The 8,354-nt window shown below is 38.0% G+C and overlaps 1 pseudogene; it reads right to left on the bottom strand.

The window, feature by feature from the left end:
* Positions 1–5,266: 5,266 nt before the first annotated feature.
* Positions 5,267–5,385, bottom strand: LOC145044765 (5S ribosomal RNA; annotated as a pseudogene).
* Positions 5,386–8,354: the final 2,969 nt, after the last annotated feature.

Here is an 8,354-nt window from a genome sequence, read left to right as displayed (position 1 = left end):
AAATACTCCCATAGTATTTCATGATTCGATGCGACAACGACTCGATGTTTGGGGTATTTAGGTAAGTTTTAGGCATGCCGAACACCACAGTCACTCCCAGGCACATGTTGGCCGTGTCTCAAATGAATATAGTTGATCAGGCTATATTGACCCTAGACACGACTACATAACTGCGCAGGTTTAATCACAGCATAGAACACCCATTTACTTATGTTTTGTTTTACTTGTAGTTACGGATTTTGGCAGTTAGGTATACTTGTATGCTTTTGAAAATACTTGTATTTTAAAGTATACTTTTAGTTCAGAGCACTTAGGCCCCTTAATGTTTATAGTCTAATACCTTGTAAGGTTTGGTATACTCAGTTCACTATAAACAAGGGCTCTAATACCAATCTGTCACACCCCGAAACCCAGGATGGAAACGTTCCAGGGCGGAGGTGACTTCATGTTAACTATCATAACCAATGTACATAGTAAGCGAAGTAAAACACAAAACATTACATTACATAGATTCATTACATTAGCTTGAAAGTAAAGTAATACAAGTTTCATAGATACATAAGTTTAGACAAAAGAAAGACGTGACTTCCATACGCCCCGTCTTCTGCAAAAGAACGCGGGATACCTGTCTAAGGAGAACCTGAGAATAGAAGCATTTTAAAAATCAGCATAAAGCTGGTGAGTTCATAAGCGGTTTATTTTATGAAAATAAACAAGATTCCTTTTGTTTTCTGAAAAAGTGGTTATCCAAGAAAATCCCATATTTTCTTAAAAGTAATGTTCAGTTTTCCGTTATGTTACACAATTCTGGTTATGAATAGTTACTACCCCAGGAAAATCCTATATTATCCTAAAAGTTGGTTACCAATCCGAAATGTAATGTAAAAGATGTATACTGAAAACCTGATTATCCTTGTGAAATGTATGTTACTTTACCAATCCGAAATGTAATGTAAAATATGTATACTGACAACCTGATTATCCTTGTGAAATGTATATTAGTTTACCAATTCGAAATGTAATGTAAAAGATGTATGCTAAAAACCTGATTATCCTTGTGAAATGTATGTTAGTTTACCAAACCGAAAAGTAATGTAAAAGATGTATACTGAAAACCTGATTATCCTTGTGAAATGTATGTTAGTTTACCAATCTGAAATGTAATGTAAAAGATGTATATTGTAAACCAGATTATCCTTGTGAAATGTATGTTAGTTTTAACACGTATATAAAACTATAAAGATAGTAAACTAATTCTTAAGGTTATTAATTTACTATATCCATTATTACTAATAAGTAAATATCTTTTATCCAAATTTGTGAGTTCTATAACCATACTATAGACTAGATATGGCGAAGGAAAGCCAGTATCATTTATGACTTTTGTCACCCTTCAACCTTTTGGTTCGGCTGTAGCTAGCAGCCAGGTGCGGGGTAATCAACCCCGTATAGATCTATACACTCTAGTCATGCTCCCTATCTAAGAGATTCTGGTTACTGAGGCGGTCCTCCACTCGTGTAACTCTGTAAAGTGTTCTCCTAGGACATGTCTCCAATTTCTAGGAATAACAAATCTACAAGTAATAATGCGGAATATCCTGTTTAAATTCTATTTACAAAGACGATCCTCCACTCGCGTACCTCTGTGGAGTGTTACCGAGGACAAAAGAATGTACTAATCTACTGCTTTTAATAATAATGTTAAGGAAAAACCATTTGTGAAAATATAAAATACAACAATTTATAACGTTTTTCACAAATAATACGATAATGTGATCTGCAAGTTCAAACAGTTATTTGTTATGATTGTCAGTGTTAAAAGCATATATACTATGAAACGCAACACATATAAAACAACTTTTGAGTACAAGTATTCCTTGTACTTTGCTTGTATTCCCCCTGAAACAGTGAAAAACATCAAAAATGGTAGGGGTATGAACTCATCGGACGTGGAATGTGTCGACTAGGATGCTAAACGTTGGATCGAGGCTTGAAAACGTGCGAGGTTTCCATGTATTATTAAATGATACACAAATGTATCTAATTAGACTTTAAATCACTAATTAGTTGAGGATATGCACTTCTAGTCACGAAAACACTTCATTTCAAGTGTTTCGAGTGACCCGGGTGACTTTTATGGACATATATGGCTTAGGTATGGAGTTTACTCTTCAAGAGTAAACTCTTAGAAGAGTTTTCAGCCCTAAACACCACATCCCGATGAGTTTACAGCCGTAAACTCATGGGTAGTGTCCTTAAGTGCTAAATGTTCTTCTAATATTTGAGGGATGATGCTAGGTTTGATTCTAGGGCATTAGAAAGGGGTTTAATCAATCATATGGACCATTTGATGAGTTTACGGCAGTAAACTATGAGTTTACGACCGTAAACTCTCACCCACTCAATCCTTATGTGCTATGATGGTCATAGGTTAATCACATGTGATTTAAACTCGTTTTACAAGCCAAGGGGTAAATTTTGGGCACCATTTAACCCATTTATAGGATTTTACGGCCCATGAACCCATTCTTGGCGGGTTTACGGCCGTGAACTCCTAAGGGAGTTGTTTTCATCAAGTTTAAGGCTTCTAATTCGATTGTGGTTGGTTCTAGTTATTAGTTCAAGGCTTAGGAGGTGTGTAAATGGCATTTTAACACCTAAAAAGGAGTTTACTACCCATGATATGGAGTTTAAGGCCCAAGCATGTTCTTGGATAGTAAACTCATGTTTACTCCTTAAATTGTGAGTGTAAGGTGTTCTAAGTCCAATCCAATAAGTCTTTAAGCCATATTTAAGCTCTAATGGTGGTTTGGAAGGGTTTTAAGGCTCAAAAACCCCCTTTATATGTGTTCACGGCCCAAGAGTGTTCCAGGGCCGTAAACACATGTTTATGGTCTTAAATCATGATTTGAACACGAAGTTGAAGGCTAAGGATGTTATAATTGGATCTAGGATAGTTACCTTGGTTATTTGGGCCTTGAAATGAGTGATTTTTGGACCTACATCTTGGATTGAGGAGAGAGGTTAGAGAGAGAGTGAAAAGGCTTCAAATGAGGCTTAAACAACTTTAAATATGGTTTGGATTTGAGACACAGTGGAATTCTACTCGCTACTAACGTTAACCGAGGCTTTTGGTCGCAACCGATTAAGTTGTCCTAACCCAATATGGTCGAAATTAAAATTTTCTAATTACTATATTGGGAAGTTTTCATGTGTTTCTAACATGTTTGGATACTTACGAGGTCAAAATAAAAGTCTTAACTTAAATGACCTAATCCAAAAACAAAATCGGAACAATTCGCTTAAGACGAGTTTTACGGACGGAACGGGTTGCGGCGATGGAACAACTTCGGGTTGTCATATACTTAGAGAGATTTGGGAGAGATTTCACATACTTGGAGAGATTTGGGAGAGATTTAGCATAGAGAGAGATAGAGTGAAAACGATTAAGAGAGGTTTCGTATGTGACATTTGTGAGTGTCCGGCTTCGCAACACAAGGTCCGTAAACCCCATTAAGCCATGTTTAAGGATCTTACACACTCCCTATGGGTATGCAACATTGTTTTATCAGTTTTGTTCATTACTTAACGCAGTTTTAGGTTAATGAAATCTAGATATACGAACTTTTCAATTGATGATTTCTAATTAGCATAGCGAGTTGTATAGTAATTACCTAATGTAAACCCTTGTACCCAAGGGTTAATTGAGTCGACTGGTTTGACTTGTTGACTTTAGTTGACTTTGACTTGACTGGAAATTGACGGTTGCCACATCATCCCCCCGTTAGAGAGAATTTCTTCCCGAAATTAGAATTTAGGTAAGGAAGTTGCTATGAATAATAGAGCCAAGAAGTGAGGATACTTCTAAATCGATTGATTCTCATGCTTCGAAGTGAATGCGGGTCCTCGGTTGGCATTCCGATGAACCTTCACTAATGGGAAACGGCTTGGCATCATTCGCCTAACCTCTTGGTGTATGGTCACAATGGTTCTTTCACGAAGGAGAGGTTCTTGTTGATCTCGATCTCGTCGAATTGGATTACAAGAGCCCTGACGGAAAGGTACGTTTTCATGATCGCGACGTGGAGGGTAAAATGTACGTTACTGAGTTCGCGGGGTAGGTTGGACCTGTAAACATTTGGAGACAGTTTGTATAAGTATGAAAATGTTTGTAAGTAATTGTAAACGTTTGAAAACCCTAGAAACTCCCATATTTTCTACTAGAATAAAAAGTAGTCTTCTACCAAGACCTGACTGTACGACTATTACTATTCAAATCTAATCTACCTCATCAATTATGTGAATGTGACACATAGTAAAGGTATTAATAATACATTAACTGGTGTTTTATATCCTTTTGTAATTATCATATATACAGTGTAAGTATTGTAGTATTTGCAATAAGTGACTACTTTTTGTATTAATTTGCCTTAATTGAGGGTTAAGGCATAATGTGTTGGCTAGATCCCATACTAAATGCTCCCTTGTCAAGGGATTTTGGGAACCAAACACGACCCCTGCATGATTGCAAGCCGCGAACATCCACATTATTATGATCATGTATACCCAATATAACTATCACCATGCATTAGTGATACATTGGTATAGTTAGATCCTGAAATTGTTCCATGCTATAGCACTTTGTTATGTCTGTTCTGTTATCGTGTATTGTATCGTATTTATGTAAGCATGTAATGTATTAGTATAGACTCATGAATGAACTGCCTCTTCTGATTCCTTGTACATGGAATGGAAAGTAGTATCTTCGGTGCTGACCATTTCTCAACGGTTTTGATTTTTCTGAAGGGTCCTCAAGAATTCCCACATTACCAATAGTGTGTCTTAGGAATTCAACGCTTGAATTCCAAAACTCATATTTAGAGAACTTCATGTAGAGCTTTTTTGATCATAATGTTTCCATGGTTTATCGTAGATGCTCTTTATGATTTCCTTCTTACTACGAGAGAAAATAAGTAAGTCATTTACAAGGATAACGAACAACTAATCTGAGTAAGAATGACGTACCCTATTCATTAAGTTCATGAATACTACGACGTATTGGTCCCATCCGAGGGGTGTCACTACGGACTCGTAGTGTCCACATTGAGTTTGGAAGATTGTCCTCAGGACATCCTTTACTAACATTTGAAACTGGTGATATTCGGATCTTAAGTCCCTTTCCGAAAGGTACATCGTTTTATGCGGTTGGTCAACCAATTCATCTATGCAAGGTAGAAGGTAATGATTTCTAATTGAGTCTTGTCGAGGCATTCAACACGAGGAATTCCCAGGGAGTCACCCATCCTAGTACTACTCTCACCCAAGCACGCTTAATTGCGGAGTTCTGATAGGGTCTGGTGCATTAGTGTTAGAATGATCGCACCCACTGAAGTCTATCTTCTCGAAGAATAAGACCGGAGCTCTCAAAGGTGAGGAGCTTGTCTTATCATTCCATTGTTGAGTAGTCGTTAAGTTGTCCAGATGGTTCTTGTATCTCCGTTGGTGTGAGACTGTAGGGCGATCTGGTTACAGAAGTTGTATTGGTTTTTAAGTTTGTTCGCATGACGACGCGATTACTCATAGTCTTGGGCAGTCTCCGTTTAGAAGTTAACATTAGAAGTCATACATGGTTCATCAATCACAGTCTCGTGTATACGAGTCATATATAATTAAGATTGAAAAGGCAGTCGAATAAATGATTCTTCTTTAAGCTCACATCCAAATAAGGAAAAGAGGTTAAAATGGAATCATCAATTCTAAACTTGTAGAACCTTGATTATATTCCACCCCTATGTATACCTTCTTCAGCGATAGACCAACCGTATGGGTCTTTAGATTGAACTTGACGTACTGTACGAGTGGTACCTTGGGGAGGTTTGTTGAGGTCTCCTTGGAAGGATAAGAAACATGTGGTACCCGATGCATGAGTACGTCGGAGTTCCGAAATGACAGTTTCGTTAAAAATGTGATTTCGGAGAGAGGGAGAGAGAGAGATGTGTGTACGAAACTATTGTTGTATGGATCGAGTTGACTCAAGTTGTATGGTAGTATTGGACATACTTGGAAGTAAAGACATTGGTTTTGAACATAAGGGCGTTACAGGCAAAACTCCACAGTGCAACTATTAACAGAGTTACAGTACTTTTAGAGTAACTACAGGAATGCTGTTGTGAACAAGGTATACTACAAAAGGCAAGTATACGCAGCACGAGAATCCCTTAACTGTTGGGATATCGCAAAAGATAAGACTCGAGTTGCACTAGTTTTAAACACGTTTTATGGGTCTGTCACAACGAAACGCCTTAAATATATTAACGGGGGTCTGGAGTAGTTTCTCATGCAGCAATGATCCTTAGTATCTTCCTGTCTGCGCTAGAGTTCTTTGTTATTGGGCAATCCGTTTTGAGGTATCCAGTCTCACCACATTGGTGACATATCTAGCTTGCACTAGCACTGGTAGTGGGAGCGAGGTGTCGAGTCAGACTTATGTGGACACGGGTGTTTTCTTTATTCACCCACTTTGAAACTTTCCTTTTATGGGGTCCAGTTTTACCACTACCATCGTGTGCAGGGCTGATACCGATGTCAGGGACTTGAGAAATGGGTCGTGTCGGCGCTCCACAACCACGGGCATGGTGCCCCACTTTGTAGAAAATGCAGTGTTGCATTTCATTACACGCCCTGTTATGATGAAATCTACACTTGTTAGACTTCGGAAGTTTTCCCTCGTATGGTCTGGTCGATGCTGGGATGGCTGGAGTTGCTACTTGTTGTTGTTGTATAGCAAGTCTCTGGGATTGCTTGCGCTCCTTTCATGCTTGGCGTTTTCATTTGTTCTTCTTGGTTTTATAGCTTTGCAAGTCCATGATTGTTGTTTTGTTGGCTTCCCAGATTGGTACAACAATTGGAATTGTCAACTCCTTTGCCAGCTTTGTTCGCGTTGCCAGAGTTGATGTGTATGAGGAAACATGTCACAGTAGCTGTTACCGAGGCTTGTAATGTGGAAGCGTCTATATGAAGAATAGGGGTTGTTGGGTTATGAGCATTCTAACACTCCTAAGTGTACATGCAACCCTAAATACCTTGGATCTATGTTTTCTCTATTATACATGCAAATATGAACGTCCAAGGTATTATCCTAATCTAGCATACAAAATTATCAATATAACAAGATAGAATACATACCTCTTTGATGGTGCTTGTCTTCATGAAGCTTGAGTGCCTAGTGCCCCAAGTGTGACACCTCAAATGGTTCACAATCATCAAAACACTTAGAATAACTTAGAGAGAATTCTACACTTCATGAAAATCGGCTAGCCCTTTCTTACTCTCACTAGTGGCCGATTTTCCTCAAGAATAAGATGCTTATATAGTTATACAATTAGGGTACACCCTAATTGTCATGACTTTCCATTTCCTTGGATCCATGGGTTCAAATACACCATGGAGCATCCATGGAGCATCATATGGGTTTTGGCCCAACTAGATAATCCATGGAGCATTAGCCCACTATACAAGTATGGATGATTTACACAATCAACCCATATATTTAATTAGTCTTCTTTTGATCACTCAATTAATCCTAGATTAATTCTTGATCAATACTAATTAAATAATCTCATTATTCTTATTATTAATATACTAGAACTTATAATATATTAATAACCATAAGTGTCTTATTTCTCTCATTTAGTCTATCCAAGTGCATGATGGTATGCAACCCAAATGGACCATGCCGGGTCGGGTCAAGTCTTACCAATTATAGTTATGGACTTAGACATTAATCCAACAGTCTCCCACTTGGATAAGTCTAAAACTATTATTGCGTATGACTTCAGGAACCAACTGGCAATCGTAGCTCTCAAAAGCTTCTGTCGAACTCTGACCTTGTAGATGAACTATGATCTTGTCAATGACTTGTCCATTAGATAAGGGATCATATATTCCTCCATTCTAGATATCATATGGACTGAGACATGGATTATAATCATTCTCTATGTCCATTTGTTGTTTCCCGATTTCCGATTTATGACAACTGACTAATTGAACAAATCAAATCAGTCCTGGCCCGGCCGAGCACTTCCATTTATCATCATCAAATCATCGAGGGGCCCACAGATATCGCTTTTGTCCCGAAGGTAAAAGGAATGGATAAACTTCGACTCATATGGATTGTTCTACTACTTGTTGAATCATACACAAAGACACGTTTTATAACATCGAGTTACCAATGCGTTTTCGTGCAATCAATGTACAACCAACTCATAGTAACAACTCATATCTCTAGGTTTGAAGAATATAAGATATTATCGTCTCATGATCACTCGTGATAAAATCCAATACTCAGAACTTAT

The sequence above is a fragment of the Lactuca saligna genome, chromosome 4, assembly GCF_052625555.1.
Source record: "Lactuca saligna cultivar CGN05327 chromosome 4, ASM5262555v1, whole genome shotgun sequence".
Taxonomy (NCBI): Eukaryota; Viridiplantae; Streptophyta; class Magnoliopsida; order Asterales; family Asteraceae; genus Lactuca; species Lactuca saligna.
This window is presented reverse-complemented; position numbering and strand designations above follow the sequence as displayed.